The sequence below is a fragment of the Anastrepha ludens genome, chromosome X (genome assembly GCF_028408465.1).
Source record: "Anastrepha ludens isolate Willacy chromosome X, idAnaLude1.1, whole genome shotgun sequence".
NCBI lineage: Eukaryota > Metazoa > Arthropoda > Insecta > Diptera > Tephritidae > Anastrepha > Anastrepha ludens.
The window spans coordinates 21166605-21187007 of NC_071503.1; positions in this window are offsets into that span (position 1 = coordinate 21166605).

Sequence of the window (20403 nt, forward strand, 5' to 3'; positions counted from 1 at the left end):
TCATACTGGATATGACCTGATTTTTATATAAATCAATCAAAACAGAAAATATGTTCATGTCTTGAATCTCTTTCATCAAATCCAAATTATATTGATGAGAAAATATCATTCTAATATCCGTTCAGAAAGCCAAACGCGCATACACACATACATATGCATATAATTACGCATACAAACTTTCAACTAACGCAGAATATGTGCATATAAAATTGCGAATCGAACGAATGAGTGATTTAGAAAATTTCATTAGTAACTGTAGTTTAGCGCAATGATGAAAGACGTGTCGTGTATGCAGTACATCGTCCCATATTTGACTCAGGTTCAAGTCCCTTAGGTATTTTTCTTTGTTCGATATTTTTATTTAATTTTTTGTATTTGGTTTAATTAGAATTGATTTAAAATAGTGTATTCAGGTTTTTCTAATACCTGTTATTTAGAAATTTATTTTCTACATAACATTATTCATATTTCTTTTGAATTGATTTATATGTAAAACAGCCATAAAGGCCATCATATGAATATGCATTCCTATATTTAATCTCTTCAGTCAAATCTGAACTACTTACATACACATATTGATGAGAAAATATTCTAATATCCATGGATGCATCCAGAAAGCCAAACGCGCATGCACGCATATGTATATAAATATATTATATATAAATATATACAAACCTTCAACAAACGCAAAATGTATGCATATAAAAAACAACAACTGCGACCGTCTTCTTGTCCGTCAGTGAAAAGATGGGATATGTATACCCTATGAGCAAAAAGAACCGGGAAGGTGATGTTGACTGTTTTCTTCGATTGCCAAGGCATAGTCCACCATGAGTACTTTCCATCGGGCCAGACAGTCAACAAAGAATATTATTTATCCGTTTTGAAGCCTTTGAGAGATGCTGCATGTTGCAAACGTCCGGAAATGTGAGCAAACAATTCTTGGATTTTGCGAGATGGTAACGCACCATCGCACTGATCACAGAGAATACGACGAAAGAGCTGAAGGCCATGTCGGCCTGCCGGGGGTGTTTGGAAGACTGGGTTAAACGTTGGCACATGTGTGTTGCTTCAGACGGGTCATATTTTGAAGGAGATAATATAAATTTGCTTTAAATTTAACTCTGTTTTGTTTAATTTAAACATTCCCGGTACTTTTTGATCATAGGGTACATATATGCGGCTTTGCGGATAGAAATGTGTGATTCGCTGGAATTGTTCAAGGAATCTAAGTCGCATTAACTCGCGATTGTCGAACAGTTAGAAGACATATTTACATACATATAAGGGTGCATACATACATACGGAGCCGCGGCCACTCGACATGACAAAAATTCAAGATTTATCAAATATTGGCAAATAAATCCACGCGAAATATTCCAATATTGACTATTTTCGAATGGTCGCGAAAATTGGCAAATGGGCGGCTCGTTTTATGAATGAAATTGAAATATGAGCTCGAACTTATGAATGAACTTTCTGTTTTTGTTCTAAATTGTTCAGCGCCGTCGCTGATAGAATCATGGCGGCTGCGACTGCGTCTACGAATGTATTTTGTTTTTGTAGTCGCTAGGCTTAGATTTTAGCTTCGGGCGACATGCGCATGTGAGGTATGTGTTTTTGTTGTGTTCTAGAACATTTTAGAATGTGTGGTGTTTCTAATTTTTGTGTGGGGAAAAGTCAGTGAGGTGTCTATAAACTCCGTGTGCTAAATTTCCTTATTACAAATCTTTCAATTCTTAATTATACTAAAAAAAGCTCACAGTAACATTTGCACCTTCTCATTGCATTAACATTCTCTGGTACAAGTACATTGGCTCTGCTCAGTTTTTGGTTTCTGTATGAAATTAAATTGACAAATGCCGACGGCATTTTGCAAGGCATTTGCTTGTGCATTTCTGGCCCCTATTATGAGTTGCATTCGATCTTCGATATTCGTTGGTTGTCGAAAATCGAATGTCAATTTGGTATTATGAGCTGTGCAACGCTGTCGAAATTTTCGTTGTATACCGAATTTAGAGTCGAATGCAATTTTGCTTTCGATTGTGTAGCGTATTGTGTGGGAAAACTTGTTAAAATGTGAGTTGTTTGCGATTATTTATTGTTTTATAGTAACCAAATAATAAATATATACTAATTTTGTTAATATTATGCAGGTCGAAAGTCGTGAGTACCAAACAGCAATTAGAAACGCTAGTTGCATTAATGGAAGAGAATCCACAATTCGCAAAAGGGATTTCCACCAAAGTTCAAGCAGCAAAAAAATGGGAGGAATTTACAACGGAGCTGAATTGCTTGGGACCACCAGTTAGACGGCAGCAAAATGGATTAAGGTTAATAATGGTTTTTTTTAATGATGTTTATAGAAATACATTTTTATTTTCCCTTGGCGGGTATGGGCTGAAATACGTAGAGGAACTGAAATACATATTTTTTTCGAATGACGAATAATTGAATAAAGAAAATTTATAACAAAAATAAAACAGAAACTGTGGCGTAAAGGTTTCTATTTAATACTTTTTAGATTTTTCTATAATATTCTAAGAATTGCATTTCTTATGTTTTCTGCTTCTCCGTTATTTGGCTCCACTTCAATATCTTCAGCATCATCGTTGAGGGTCTCATCGAATAACTCTTCATCCGGAAGTTGAACATTATAAAACAAGCAAATGTTGTGCAAAGCTGCACACACATTAATAATTTGTGTTGCTTTTTTTGGAGAATAGTGAAGAGCTCTTGGCTCGGGTGCACTGCTGCAACTTGTTTTCTGTACTGGACAGTAGGTTCGTAAACGCCTCTTTAGATAATCTAAAGTTCTTTAAAAAACTGTAAGGAAATTTCTGTAATATTAAGTACGTCAACACATTTCGAAAATACTAAACTTACTTAGTGGAAGCCATTTCAAGGGGGTTGGATGCGCTCCTCAGCTGTTTTCCACCTCTAGCTAGTTCCACTAATCTTTCATCGACCGATGAATCGTCGAACCACAACTCCGTTGTACTCATTTTCACAAAAAATACTTTTTTTAACTTTTAAAATTGTTGTTAGCAAAGAATTTCAACACAGTCGGTTTTTCTTTTATTTTGATTTGCTGTATCAGCTGAGAAAAATTATCTATTGTAAATGCGTCGAGCGATCGAAATTCACAATAGTCCTATTCTTCAACGAATGAGCACCATAATACCAAATGAAAATTCGTTTGATCAGCACTTTCGACTATAGTCGAAGATCAAATGTTGCTCATAATAAGGGCCTCTATGTTTCCTTGATAAACGAAAATTCATTCAATTTATATTTTCAAACAAATATAACCAAATAAAGATTTTAACAACGTTTAAAATCAAAGTAACTTTAATGTTTGTTGTTTTAATTTTAAAAGAAAAATTTAAACAAATTACATTATAAAACGACCTCACATTTTGTTGTGTGCGTTTTAGTAAATTTGATGAAAATTTTTACTAATTTTTCGAGTCGAAATTAATTTTAGACAAGAATTCAAAGAGCATATTGGTATATTGATGAATATATATGTATATCAATATATGTATATATATCACATATATTATGTTAGTTATATTTGTGCAAAAGTTCAATTGCATCTTCAATTCTTATAGTGGTGCAAATGTATGTGCACAAGCACTGCAGCAACAATGACCTATCTCACGACGCATTGCCTTATCATATTTATGTACATTTGTATATGCATTTTTTGATCCTTTGCCAAACGAAATTTTTTTCAATTTACATATGTATATTACAGGGAATAATTCATGTACATATGTATGGGAAAACTAAGTTCTATTGCATCTTTAATAAATTTAGTGTTGCACGCATATGTATGCACTGAAGCAACATGACCTACCTCACGAGCATCGCCTTATCATATATATTTTATGCAATAATTAGGGAGTAAATATTTTCTGCCTATGCATCGATCAAATCAAAAACTTCTGTATACAAAACGCTTCATTACCAGGCACACAGGAAGATGGCATATGCAAATATAAATATGTAAATTGAATTCAAGCAAATCAATGCTTATTAATATACACATATGCATGTACATACAACCACACTAGAGGTGCCAAACTATCGATGGCACTATCGTCACCATCGATGGTAGGGCACTATCGAGCTACTGAACTATCGATGGTTCAAAGTCTCGATAGTGGACGATAGTATCGTCAAAAGAGCGATTTACACATCACCAAGCAAATATTCGCGCTTTTTTTATTTGTGGCGTCGCTTGTGTACAAATATTAAAAAGTGTAAAGTGTTTAAAATAACAATTCCTAAAAATATATAAATGGATCGCTTTCTTAAACGAGGTAATACATTTTTCAAATAATTAGTAAGAATGCTTAGAACACTTTTTTCTAATTTTAGGACGCAGTTCTGCTGCAGCAAATTGCGATTGCAACAGTAGCGACAACGAAACAAATTTTGTGTTGGAGAAGCCTGCACAAAAAAGAGAAGTAAAATTTCGGATGTGTGGAATTATTTTAAAAGATCTGATGATAAGAAATTTGGCAAATGCCTTAGTTGCGCCAAGGAGTATAAAACCAGTGGCAACACATCGAACCTGCATGATCACCTTAAACGGTTTCACCTGAATTTGGACAGAAATGCTCCTGATACACAAGTTGCTGAAGATGTTGAACAAGACGAGAATATTGCGTCTTTCAGCAGCAGCTGCAGGTCAAGCATGCGGTCAGTGGAGTCATACACTAAAAGGGCTGTGTTGTATGATGCAAGCGTAAAAAGGACTTAGATGAACTCGTAGCAGAGATGGTTGCTGAGGATATTCAGCCCTTTAGCATAGTGAAGGACAAAGGATTTATTAAATTAATTACAGATCCACGTTACAAGCTTCCCAGCCGGAGTCATTTGGAAAACGTCCTGATGACCAATTTGTTTAAAAAAACGACGGAAAAATTGTCAACAATTTTGGAGCAGGTTTCGAACATTGCTATCACTTGCGATATGTGGACATCTAGTGCTAACGTGAGCTTTTTAACGGTAACGGTTCATTTCGTACATGAATACGGCATCAAAACGGCATCGCTAGCAACCAAAAAACTGATCGATACTACAAATCACTCGTCACAAAATATTGCAGACACTTTAAAAGATATACTAACATCTTGGCATATCTTTGAAAAAACTGTCTGCATTGTAACTGACAATGCAAGCTCAATGCTGAAAGCATGTGAAATTTTAAAAATCCAAAATCTGCCATGCTTTGCTCATACAGTTAATTTGGTAGTCCAAGATGGCTTGAATCTCAATCACAACGATGTCACAAAAGCATTGTTTGCAAAATGTAAAAATATTGTAAAATTTTTTAAGAAAAGTTCAATTGCGAACGAAAAATTGAAACAAGTTCAAGAAAATTTTGCATATACCTTGTTGCAAGAAACCCCAACAAGGTGGAACAGCTTCCACGACATGATTGAGAGAGTTTTATTAAAACATGAAGCCAGGTTTCAATCCAACGCAAATGCTGAACAAGCAGCAAGTATCTTGAAAAATGAGTTGGTCAATTTGGGCAATTTGACTCATGTTGAAGACCCTGTCAGTCTGGAAGCAAGCATGACCACTACGGACCCAGTTTTTGATTTTTTGAACCAACAATGTGCTACTAAAAAGAGTAATGTTCGATCTGATGCAATCATTATTAAAAGGCAGTATCTGGAGAGAGACATAGTTCACAGGAAATGGACCCTCTTTTATCAAGGTAAAATTAATAAATCAATCTTCGATACATAAAACTAAGTTTTGGTAATACATTTGATTGCAGGTCAACCAGGTGGATTTTCCTTTATTAAAATTACTGATGTATAAATATTTATGCATCCCCGCAACGTCTGTGGAGTCGGAAAGAGCTTTCAGCAAGGCGGGACAAATTGTTTCTGATAGGCGAACACGGCTTAAAGAAGAAAATGTGAACGTTTTGTTGTTTTTAAACAAAAATCTTTCGCTATAACAAATAAATCAAATTATAGTTTTCAAGTTTTAGCTTTTAAGTCTTTTATAAGGCTTTTGTATTTTTAGCTTTTTCCCTAAAATGTAATTTGATAAAATGTAAGCAATGTTCCTTAAACTTATAAGTTCAATATTTTGGCAGAAAAGGCCCATAGCCTCTTACTCTTTTTTTCCAAATGTAAGCCGCCGTAGCCGAATGGGTTGGTGCGTGATTACCATTCGGAATTCACCGAGAGGTCGTTAGTTCGAATCTCGGTGAAGGCAAAATTAATAAAAACATTTTTCTAATAGCGGTCGCCCCTCGGCAGGCAATGGCAAACCTCCGAGTGTATTTCTGCCATGAAAAAGCTCCTCATAAAAACATCTGCCGTTCGGAGTCGGCTTGAAACTGTAGGTCCCTCCATTTGTGGAACAACATCAAGACGCACACCACAAATAGGAGGAGGAGCTCGGCCAAACACCTAACAGAAGTGTACGCGCCAATTATTTATTTATTTTTTTTAAGTCACTCACACTTGTGAAAATATATAGTTGTTCTAAAGTGTTCCTTATGAATTAAAATAAAATTCAAATTATTTGTTTTTTCTTATAAATTTCAATGATTTTCAATCACTGTTTTTTATTGCGACTATCGACCACTATCGATGGTACTATCGACCACCATCGATGGTTTGAGAATTACTATCGTCCACAATCGATGGCGCCCACCATCGATAGTTTGGCACCTCTAAACCACACACACAGGGCACTCACTTTATTCCTCAAAATGCGTATGTCGTTCAAAGCTAAAATTCTATGCCTAGCGACTACAAGAACAAAATGCAGTCATAGACGCAGGCGTAGCGGCCATCCTTCTAGTTGACATAGCGCTGAATTGTCGCGGCGGCGCCGAACAGTTTCAACTATTGTACTGTACAACAAAAACTCATCATCGACAAATTCATTGATAAATTCGAGCTCATATTTCTACTAGCAAAGTACTTTTATTCATAAAACGAGCCGCCATATGCCAATTTTCTCGACCATTCGAAAATAGTCAATATTGGAATATTGCGCGTAGAATTATTTGCCAATATTTGATAAATTTTGAATTTTTGTCAAGTCGAGTGCCCGCGGCATCGTACATATGTATGCATCAATATATGTACATATGTAAATATGTCTTTCTAAATGCTCGACAGCCGCAGCTGCTGTTCCTCAAGTGCGCGCATGAGCATACAGTAAGTTGCAGAAGAAAACAAGTAGCTTAAAAAAAAGGTCTGATTCGGACATTTTAATGCTAAGATAAAATTTGGAAACAATTATTTTATGTTAACTGATAGTAGGTAAATAGTTAATTAGTAGATTACTTTACTTATGTAGTTTTTCAATTGATAAAACGTGCACAATGCCGTGCCTATGAATGTGCGCTGCGCCTATGCGTGCGCGCTGGATTTCTTGAGAAGTTTACCGTTTTATTTTGACTGTCGCTAGTGAGCATACATACACACAGCATATACATATGCGCATATGTATATAAATTCACAAATTCACAAATTTACATTTGCATATGCCATCTTCCTGTGCGCCTGGTAATGAAGCGTTTTCTATAGAGGATTTGTATTCAGTTGAAGGGATTCAATCAACAAAGTTTTACAGAACCAGATAGACAGACATAACATACAAATGTATATAATTTTGGATGATTTGGAAAAATTCAAATTATAGGTCACATTAAAAAGCTACCTAACATTCTTTGCTTCTAATCACCAACAAATTCTTATCGACTGCTGCTAAATTTACATAATTCAGCCCCTTACTGTTAATTTTTGTTGAAAAATGTGTCTGTGGTGAAATTGTCTTCGCGAGACGAGTACCCCTCGAAATTCCATACGTTCCTGTCATTGAGACTTCTCTATACATTAACGTTCTCTGCATCCGGTTTCGCAACCGAAAAACAAATGCCACGTCTTCAATTTCAATTCATTGTATGTAGAATAAGTCTAATCAGCAAATCGTATTAAACTCCAAGTTAAGCAATCTATGTTAAGGTTTCATTTTAATTGTGTTGAATAAAGATAATCAGTTGATTCTTGCCACTGAAATATACACGTCGCGCAGAGAACATTGATGAATAGAGAAGTCTCACGAGCTACGAATAGTGTGAGTTGTCAAAAATGAAGTGAAACCGCGAACACTATTTCACCTCGCTTAACTCGACAGCGGGGAAGTTCTTAACAGCGCTGATTACAGTGAATTATGTACAAGTACATTGGCTCTGCTCAGTTTTTGGTTTCTGTAGGAAATCAAATTGACGAATAGCCGACGGCATTTTGCAAGGCATTTGCTTGTGCATTTTTATGTCCCCTTGATAAACGAAAATTTATTCAATTTATATTTTCAAACAAATATAACCAAATAAAAAGACAACATTTAAAATCAAAGTAACTTTAATGTTTGTTGTTTTAATTTTAAAAGAAAAATTTAAACAAAATACATTATAAAACGACCTCACATTTTGCTGTGTGCGTTTTAGTGTAAATTTGATGAAAATTTTCACTAATTTTTCGAGTCGAAATTAATTTTAGACAAGAATTCAAAGAGCATATTGGTATATTGATGAATATATATGTATATCAATATATGTTTATATACATATATTTTGTTAGTTATATTTGTGCAAAAGTTCAATTGCATCTTCAATTCTTATAGTGTTACAAATGTATGTATGTTCACACGCACTGCAGCAACAATGACCTATCTTACGACTCATTGCCTTATCATATTTATGTACATTTGAATATGCATTTTTGTTCCTTTGCCAACGAAATTTTTTTAAATTTACATATGTATATTACAGGGAATAATTCATATATGTATGCATTTTATAGATAGTACAAAACTTTGAAATTTAAAATAAATAAAAGAAAACTTCAAAGAAACGTATTTGCATACATATATGGGACAACTAAGTTCTATTGCATCTTTAATAAATATAGTGTTGCACGCATATGTATGCACTGAAGCAACATGACCTACCTCACGAGCATCGCCTTATCATATTTCATGCAATAATTAGGGTGTAAATATTCGAATGATCGAATTCCTGCAAATGCTAAAACAACTTCTTCTGCATATGCATCGACGTATGTGCATGTGCGTATATGCACACTTGATGCCCTAACTATGTATATATATATGTACGTTCAATTGAGCAAATCAAAAAATTCTGTACACAAAACGCTTCATTACCAGGCACACAGGAAGATGGCATATGCAAATATAAATACATATGTGAATTGAATTCAAGCAAATCAATGCTTATTAATATACACATATGCATGTACATACAACCACACACACAGGGCACTCACTTTATTCCTCAAAATGCGTACACTGAAGAGCAAAACTGTAACAAAATGTAATACTTTCTATTTCAACACATTTTTTTTTAGACATGTTTTAACAAATCAAATATTTTTTTTGCATAACTTTATTGGCATGTATGTACTCTCTCTCTCAAACCGGTTTGGTGTCAATGCAACAACAACAACACTAGTAGCAAGCAATAATGCAAATAAAGACAAATGTTACAGTTTTGCACTCACTCTTAATTTTCAAATTTTCCGTTATTTTTCTCGTAATTATATATTTGGTGGATTTTTAATTATTATAAACGTGACCGTGAATAAGACAAAATGTTAAATCGGGAAGTACAACGCCAAATAATTGATTTGCTGAAGAAGGGCGAGTCTATAAGAAAAATAGCTAAAAAATTCGAAGTGAGCCACATGGCTGTGCAAAGGCTGCGGAAAAATGTACCAGACGCTGTTCCCAGTAACAAAGGAGGCCGGCCAAGGAAGATAAGCGACCGCGATGCCCGCCATCTGGCAAATTTGGTAACAAGCAGCAAGGCGGTCACTCCCAAAGAAGCACTAAAGATGCGGATACTGATGCCAGTCAGTGGACAGCCAGGCGCAGCCTGTCAAAACTGGGGCTAAAGGCAGCGGAGAAGAAAACCAAGCCAATGCTGACAAAAAGACATGTGCGGTTGAGGCGGGATTTTGTTGCGGCTCACCAACGCTGGACAGTTGAAGATTGGGATCAGGTACGTCTTTATAAATGGATTATAAAAAACCTTTTTTCATAAAATTTCAAAACGATTGCAGGTTATTTGGTCTGATGAAACCAAAATCAATCGATTTCAGTCAGATGGTCGGGCCTGGTATTGGGTTAAAGACCCAAATGCAGTCCAGCCACATCACATCAAGCAGACAGTAAAACATGGTGGTGGCTCCATTATGGTGTGGGGCTGCATTTCCAAAAATGGTGTGGGTCCTTTAGTACGAATAGACGGTATAATGCGGAAAGAGGAATACTTGGCCATATTGCAACAAAATCTGCCGGGTGTAGTGGAAAGTATGGGTCTTGCTGCTGAAAAAGTAATTTTTCAGCAAGACAATGACCCTAAGCACACCGCACATGTTGTACGAAATTGGATGCAACGCCAAAAATTTCGTAACTTAAAGTGGCCTCCACAATCACCGGACATGAACCCAATCGAAAATTTATGGAGTCATGTAAAATCGAAGATTGCCGAATATTCAAGTCCGCCCAGTGGAGTTAATGAGCTGTGGGAGCGAACACGCGATGTATGGGATGCTATTCCGACTGACTTTGTCTTGAGGTATACACGAAGTATGTCCAATCGTATCCACGAGCTGAAAAAATCCAAAGGATATTGGACATCTTATTAATATTTATTTTATTTATTGTAAAAAATAAAAAATGGGTTGAGTGCAAAATTGTAACATTTGTCTTTATTTGCATTATTGCTTGCTACTAGTGTTGTTGTTGTTGCATTGACACCAAACCGGTTTGAGAGAGAGAGTACATACATGCCAATAAAGTTATGCAAAAAAAATATTTGATTTGTTAAAACATGTCTAAAAAAAAATGTGTTGAAATAGAAAGTATTACATTTTGTTACGGTTTTGCTCTTCAGTGTATGTCGTTCAAAGCTAAAATTCTATGCCTAGCGACTACAAGAACAAAATGCAGTCTTAGGCGCAGGCGTAGCGGCCATCACTCTAGTTGACATAGCGCTGAACAGTCGCGGCGGCGCCGAACAGTTTCAACTATTATACTGTGCAACAAAAACTCATCATCAAAAAATTCATTGATAAATTCGAGCTCATAGTTCTAAGAGCAAGTACTTTCATTCCTAAAACGAGCCTCCCATATGCCAATTTTCACGACAATTCGAAAATAGTCAATATTGGAATATTTCGCGTAGAATATTTGCCAATATTTGATAAATCTTGAATTTTTGTCAAGTCGAGTGCCCGCGGCTTCGTACATATGTATGCATCAATATATGTACGTAAATATGTGTATATGTACAATGCTGTGCCTATGAATATGTGCTGCGCCATGAGTGCGCGCTTTATTTCTTGAGAAGTTTACCGTTTTATTTTGAGCTGTCGCTAGTGAGCATATACATATGCGCATATGTATATAAATTCACAAATTCACAAATTTACATTTGCATATGCCATCTTCCTGTGCGCCTGGTAATGAAGCGTTTCTATAGAGGATTTTGATTCAGTTGAAGGGATTCAACAAAGTTTTACAAACACCAGACAGACAAACATAACATATGCATATAATTTTGGATGATTTGGAAAAATTCAAATATATAGGTCATATTAAAAAGCTACCTAACATTCATTGCTTCTAATCACCAACAAATTCTTATCGACTGCTGCTAAATTTACATAATTCAGCCCCTCACTGTTAATTTTTGTTGAAAAATGTGTCTATGGTGAAATTGTCTTCGCGAGACGAGTACCCCTCGAAATTCCATATGTTCCTGTCATTGAGACTTCTCTATACTTTAACGTTCTCTGCGTCGCGTTTTATTTGACTTTATTATATTTTTTTTATCAAACGGCATAATCGGTTTATCTAATTGGCGCAGTCGGTAGGATCCTTTTTAGAAAGGATTCAGTGATTCGAACCGAAAAATAAATCAATTAATTATACAGAGTGCGGAAAAAAAAATTTTATAAATAAATATATACACATGTATATATCGGCCGACGGAAAAAAAAACTAAAAATCAGTTAAGTATAAAATCAGTGCAGTATAGTATAGAAAGCCCAACTACAAATAAGTTGACAAGCGGCACTAAACAAAGAACAACTCAACCTGGCATCAAGAAGACAGCAGAGATCAGACAATTACGACGAGGCAAGGATGGCGAACGATAACACCCAAATGCCACAGGCAGATTTATTGGAACAATTGGCCATTACAGAGCGCAAGTTGGAACAATTACAGCAAGCTTATGTGCAACTCCAGACTAGCAACACCAATGCAGCACAAGGATGGTTGTTTAAAACCATAAACCACCTGGACACGTTCACAGGAACAGGGGATATTTCGATAAATTCATTATTCAGCAGCGTCGAGTATCTACTCCAGTCAATACAAGATCCAGAGTTAAAACGAGAAGCCACCAGGACGATATTCTATAGGACAATCCAAGGAGAAGCGAAGGATGCAGTGATCAACGTGCCGGAACCCGACAATTGGGAGTTAATTAAAACAACCCTAAAACTAAGATACCGACCGGACACCACACCAACCAAATTTACAGGAGGATCTGCGACCTAAGAGTAAACACGGTGAGTGAACTAGCCGTAGAAATACAGAACATCGAATATAAAACTGATGAACTAATAGTTTATCATAAAAATGACAATTTCATAGATTTAAGTAATGTTGAAAGCTTGTTAGTAAACACGGTGAAAGTGATGACTCAAGGTACACCGCTAAATAAAATATATGAAGAAAAAGAATTAGGAGCAATATTAAAAATAATGATGTTACGCAGATACGAGAACAGCTGTATTAGATATCAATATAGAAAAGTCAGAACTAACAGAAACAATGAAAGTCAGAACTAGCCACAGAAAACTTCAGCAATTTTAATCAGAACAATGTACAACAGAACAATCAGCAATTTTCTAATAACCAAAATAATAGGAACCAACAACAGAACTACAGAAATAACAACTCAGGGCAATTTAGGCAAAATAATACACAGCCAAATGTAAGAAGCATCAATTCGGGACTAAGTAGACAAAATCAAAACTATCAGCAATCAGGTTCACACCAATCCAGACAGTATAGACCAGGAAATGCAGAACCAATGGAAATTGATAATTTAGAAGCCTACCAAAACAGGAACAATGACAATGGCCAATATCAGGATGACGACTACAACGACAACAACGATTCAAACGATCAGTACAGTTACCATGCAGAGGTTAATAAAACTGTTTTTTTTATGAAGCAGCCTCTGAATGCCTACCATTAATAGAATTAAACATAAATAAAGAAAAATATGTAGCATTGATACAGGGTGGCTGATGAAAGCCGCTACCAAAAAAAAATTGAATAACTTTTTTTCTTTTTAAGTTATCTGTTCCATTTTTGTTTTAATTTGCAGATTGATCTTTAAAATTTATTAAAATGGATAACTGGGACACGCAAACAAGAATTTGGATAGTCCGCCTCTATCACGCACTGGAGTCCGTAGTTTTGGTACAGAGAGAGTACAGGCGCATGTTTGGCGGCGATCCCCCGAGCAGATGGACCATAATGAGACTGGTGAATAATTTTGCTGAGCAAGAAACAGTCGCAATAAGGCCTTATCATCGAAGCCCACCAGTTCGGACGGAGGAAACGATCGCTGCTGTAGCTGCAGCTATACAAAGCGATCCAAGGGTTTCAACAAGAAGCTTATCTGCTCAACTTGGTGTCAGCCGACAGTCTTTGCAAACAATAATGCACAAAGATTTAGACTTATTTCCCTACAAAATTCAAATGGTTAACAAACTGAATGCAGCAGACTTGCCGATTCGCTTGGAATTTTGCCAGAAGATCCTGCAAATGGTGGAAGAAGACCAAAACATGTTAAACTGCCTTTTCATGTCTGATGAGGCCCATTTCGATTTAAACGGCAATGTGAACAAACAAAATTGTCGAATATGGAGTACTTCTAACCCACAGATACTCCACGAGACGGAATTGCATCCTCTTCGCGTGACAGTGTGGTGTGCGGTTTCTTCACGCTGTATTGTCGGGCCTTATTTTTTTGAAGAAAATGGTCACACCGTTACGGTTACTGGAGACCGTTATTTAAAAATGCTGAAAGAATTTTTCTATCCAGAACTACGCCGAAAGAGAATTCCTTTCAACTCTGTGTGGTTTCATCAAGATGGGGCAACGTCTCACGTAGCCCAGACTGTTATGACAGAGTTGCGACGAAAATTTCCCAATAAACTGATTTCAAGAAACTCCGAATTTCGTTGGCCCCCCAGGTCGCCTGACCTTACGGCACCTGATTTTTTCTTGTGGGGTTTATGTAAACAAGAAGTTTATAAAACAAAGCCAACAAATTTGGATGAACTAAAACAATCCATTCGGGCAACAATTGCGGCTATTCCTGTCGCAACTCTCAAAGCAGCAATGAACAACTTTTTACTAAGATGCCGCACGTGTGTCAACGAGCATGGGGGGCATTTAAATTCAATTATTTTTAAAACTAGTTAAGCTACATTTAATAAAATTTAATGACCTTCCACTTGAAAAAAAAATAAATGAATTCCATACACTAAAAAAAAGTTATTTGAGTTTCTTAATGTAGCAAAATTCATCAGCCACCCTGTAGATACAGGAGCCACTTTAAGCCTAGTAAATGACCAAATCAACGGGTACAGAAAAATAAAATTAAACAGACCAATTCCATATAGTACGATAAATAGCAAAGACATAATAGAGCATGGAATTCATACGACAGCACCAAAAGAATTCAATTTACCATCATTTACAATCATAAAGAAAACTCAATCATAAATAACCCGTATCAGTACAAAGAAGAGTGTACATTAGAAAGCAACGAAGGAAGCATCGATAATCTAAAGCTAGATCATTTGAACAAAGAAGAAAGAAAAAAAATTGAAATTATTATGCAACGTTATAGTAAATTATTTTTCAAAGAGGGAGACGTATTGACTAGTACAACAGAGATAGAACACGAAATACGCACAACCACAGACGAACAATTCAAAACTCTATAGGTATCCACCACAACATGAGGAAGAAGTAAGGAGACAAATAGAAGAAATGACGGAGCAAGGTATAATAAGCAAAAGTAATTCAAGATATTCAAGCCCTTTGATAGTAATACCGAAGAAAATAGACCATTCAGGCAAAAAGAAATATCGAATAGTAATTGATTACACAGGCCGACAAAATTTAACCAACATTCAGACCCAGAAACCAGACTATATATTTCCGAAGGTTTATAATGCGCTGAATCCAAATCTGGCCTCAGAATTGCTCTATTAGTTTGAGTTTTCGAGATATCCCAACCTAAAAGTGCAAAAAACCCCATTTTTGCCCATATTTGAGGTTATGCAGCCTTGCAGATGTTTTCTTTCACCAAAATTAAAGGATGGCATCTTTAAATACAATCCTTCTTTTTTCAAATGGCGTTTTGTTTGCTCAAATATCATTTTTTTTCGCAGAGATATCGCATTTTGAAATTTTCATGTTTCGAAATTTTCCTACACCTGAAAATCGATTAAGATAACATAGACATGATATAGTCGCTTACTAATTTTCTTGGGTTTGAGGGCCTGAAATATATGGATTAATAGTATGTAAATTTGGAGTTTGTGGGAAAGCCTGCTCGCGGTATGATAGGGGTGGTTTCTAGGGGTTAGGGCTGTGTGTGACTCGGTACCCAAAGGTTAGATAGTGTAGGGATGTGGTGAGTCAGCACACTTATGGTGTGAGACAAAATTTTAAGAAAAATAAGACTCAATTCCAGAAAATTAGTAATCGAATATATCATGTCTATGTTATCTTAATCGATTTTCAGGTGTAGGAAAATTTCGAAACATGAAAATTTCAAAATGCGATATCTCTGCGAAAAAAAATGATATTTGAGCAAACAAAACGCCATTTGAAAAAAGAAGGATTGTATTTAAAGATGCCATCCTTTAATTTTGGTGAAAGAAAACATCTGCAAGGCTACATAACCTCAAATATGGGCAAAAATGGGGTTTTTTGCACTTTTAGGTTAGGATATCTCGAAAACTCAAACTAATAAATTAATTTTAGTTATCAATCCGAATTTTGCATGGACAGAGAAGCAGATATTAGTTTAAATTATTTCGGATACTTTTCCTTGTAGACTAGTGTTATAGAAAGTTAAACGAAATCACAATTGACGATAAGTTTCCAATCCTAAACATCGATTCAATTTTGGACAAACTCGGAAGAGCCCAATATTTTACTACGCTAGACCTGGCCAAGGGTTATCACCAAAACTTGGTTAAGGAAGAAGATAGAAAGAAAACAGTATTTGTAACGCCACATGGTTTATATGAGTTTATAAGAATGCCATTCGGGTTAAAAAATGCCCCGGCTACATTTCAAAGGTTTACGAACGAAATTCTGAGAGATCACATTAACAAAAAATGTGTTGTATATCTAGATGATATACTAATATTTAGCACATCATTACAAGAACACATTCAGGCCATTAATGAAATTTTCCAAATCCTGGAAGAGAAAAATTTAAAGATTCAGATAGATAAATGCAATTTTATGAAAAGAGAAACGGAATTTTTGGGTCATATTTTGACAAAGGAAGGTATTAAACCAAATCCTAACAAAATAGCCATTATAGAAAAACTAGTACTGCCTCGGACAGAAAAACAGATAAAAAGTTTTCTTGGTATAACAGGCTATTACAGAAAATTTATTAAAGATTATGCTAAAGTAGCACAACCAATAACAAAATATTTGAAGAAAAATGTGAAAATTAATACAAAAGACCCAACTTATGTAGAAGCATTCGAAAAATTGAAACATATGATCAGTTCACATCCCATACTTAGATTTTCCAATTTTGATAAAACATTTACACTTACGACTGACGCGTCGAATTATGCAATAGTATTGTGCGGTGTTATCCCAAGAAGGTCACGAATTTGTTTTGCGTCTAGAATTCTTAATAATCACGAAAGGAATTATTCGGCTACCGATAAGGAATTTTTGGCAATTCTTTGGAGCGTTAATTATTTTAGACCCTATTTGTATGGAGGAAAGTTTAAAATATTGACCGACCATCAACTCATAAAATTTTTACATTCGAAACATAAAGGAAAAGACATTTCGGCTAGACATCAAAGATGGCTGTTGAAACTAGGAGAGCACCAATTTGAAATTGACTATTTAAAAGGAAAAGAAAATAGAGTAGCAGACTTTCTGAGCAGACTCGAAGACAATGACTACATACAAGATAAAAAAGATGGCATACAGAACGTAAATAACGACAACGTATCAGATATAAATATAATAGCAAACATAGAGGTTAAAGAAGATAATATGTCAATAGAAACAATACAATCAGCTGAAGAAAATTTACACAATCATTTTTCTATAAAGAAGGAAATAGTTAATAAGTACAAAACACAGATAATAATTACAAACTGCAAAATAGAAGAAATTAAAACAATACATGTTAAAAGAATAATTTTTATAGCCAAATATGACTTTCCAACGATGGGTGAGATTTTTAAAAAATATATAAACAAAGGAAAAATTGGAATCTATTCGGAACTACCGTACCATGAATACAATATAGTACAAGAAAAATTAATAGAAATGTTTTCAGACGACAAGCAAATAGAATTCATAAAATGTACATTTAGAGCTCAAGGCATTGAATACGAGACAGAAGCAGTCAAACAAATATCGTTTTACCACGTAAGAGAAAGTATGCATTCAGGTATTCAGGAAACTTACAATCAATTAAAAAACAGAATATACTATCCAAAACTATTAGAATTGGTGCAAGTGGTTATAAACCAATGTGACTTGTACAAAGAAATTAAATATGATAGGAAACCTATAAAGAACAAGTTCAAGAAAACAGAAACCCCATCAAATAAGAATCAAGTTATCCATATAGACACATACGTAGTAAAAAATACACATTTCTTAACAACTATAGACAAATTTTCCAAGTTTGCAGCAGCATACTCATTAAATGATAGAAATCACATGACCATAGTAGAACAATTGGAAGAACATTTCACAAAAATAGGAAAGCCTGATAAAATCATAGCTGACAATGAGTTTAACTCAATCAGAATTAAAGAATTATTAATGCAAGAAGGAATAGAGTTACACCTAACTAAACCAAATAGTCACACGGGAAATTCAGACATAGAAAGACTGCATAATTCATTGGCAGAAAAATTTGGGGTAACACGTAAAACAGAAACATCAAACATGTCAATAAAACTGATAATGCAAAAGGCCGTAAGAAATTACAATGACAGATATCACTCTACAATTAAATGCACCCCTAACGAAGCTCAAAATAATAAGGTAGAACTGACGAAAATTAAAGAAAATATAGAAATTGCTAAGAAAAAAATGTTAGAAAAAATCAACAGTAACAGAGAAAATTATGAAGAAAAACGAGAAGAAGGGTTTATAAAGAACTATAAGGCAGTCAGGCACAAAGAAGTTCCAAAATATTAAAAGGCAAAACTAAAATACTTGACCAGGACGGGTACGCAATAACAGACACGAGAAACCAAGACATAGTTACAACAACAGACATAGTAGTACACATAATCAATTTAGAAGACATCGACGACATTTTAAATGACTTAGAAAACAACATAAAATTGATAAACAATGATAACAGACATATATATATTACAGACACAGTTAACAGAAACAAAACACAAATTATATACATTATATGGAAATCATACACGTAAAAGAAGAGGATTAGTTAATGCAATAGGTAGTGGAGCAAAATGGTTATTTGGCACAATGGACGAAGAAGACAGAAAAATAATAGAGAATCGTTTATCAAAATTCAAAGAAAACATGCAAGAAACAGATGAGTTATTAAATAAACAAATTTATATTTGTGGCAACCAGACTGAACGGACGACCCGATGGCAACCCTGACAATAACAGGACAATATAAAAACGCATTTGAACACGAAGAGTTTGATCGAATCGCCGGCGAGTACAGACGTGTTGTATTAATTCGCATTACAGACATTTTTCCTTAAATCTAATTTAATCCTAATTTTAACCTAAGTATTATTGTAATTAAAAACTAAAAATAAAGATACGTTTTACTGAACCGAAAACAATTAATTGCCACTATACCCACAGTGGTGACCCCGTAAAAAAGGTGATAGTGAGCAAAAAGTGTCAAAAAAATTCGGTTAAATCGGTGCAGAGCGTAACTGCACATAAAACAGGACAAAAAGTGACAAAAAATTCAGTTAAATCGGTGCAGAGCGTAACTGCACGTAAAACCAAAAAAAGTGACGAAAAATTCGGCTAAAGCGCTGCAGCACATAAGGGGGCGTCCATAAATTACGTGAGATGTTTAAGGGGGGGCGGGGGTCGAGTCAAATCTCTTCTAATCTAACGTTGGAGAGAGGGGGGGTCTCGGCAAATATCACGCAATTTTTTTCTGATTGAAACAAAAAAATTGTACATGCTTAAGATTTAATCTCAAGCGTAATCGTAGTATGATTAAGATCATTCACTAATTCGTTCAAAAGAAAATAATTTCATTCATACTTCGACGTTATACATTACTACTGTCAAACCACCATATTTGTTTTATACCAAATAGCTCAATTTAATCTGAATTTGCGGTACAGTGTAGCCCGTCGGTTGTTTTCGCGCCACTATGAGCCGAACGCCCTATCACTCAGGTTGACGCTTGACAATTCCGGACTTTAAAGAACATGACGGATAATCATTTGCTCCATTTCTAATACGCGTACAGATTGAACCGCTGAATGCCTTCATCAGCACGCCTATTGATCTCTATGGCCCAAGTATACGTGATGATTTAGAGAAAATATGCTACAGTACATGCGTTATTTACTTCGCATCTATCACAAGAGCTGCAGAGCACAGGCGAGCAGCTCACATTGCACCAGCTAAGCAAGCGCGTATGTTCCGCAAAGTGCGACCCTCACGGATTGTCACAAGACGAGCTAATGAGTTACTGTGCGCAAGCGTCAACGGCTTAGAGTGGCTAGATTAGAACGAAGTTGAAGGAGCACATGATTTTACTGAAAATCATATGGACATGTTGGTCCCAATAGTCTCTCTTGAAACCGCGCATGATTCTCCATGGACTGAATTAGAGTAGATACTTTATTTTAATCGCAGTAGTTACGATTTAAGTCTTCTATTGTTAAATTTTTATTACACTTATAACTCTCAGCAATATTGATTACTAGTCTTAACTAGTCGTAAATAAAAGCACGAAGCAACTTTTTTTTCTTTTTACAATAACAATCC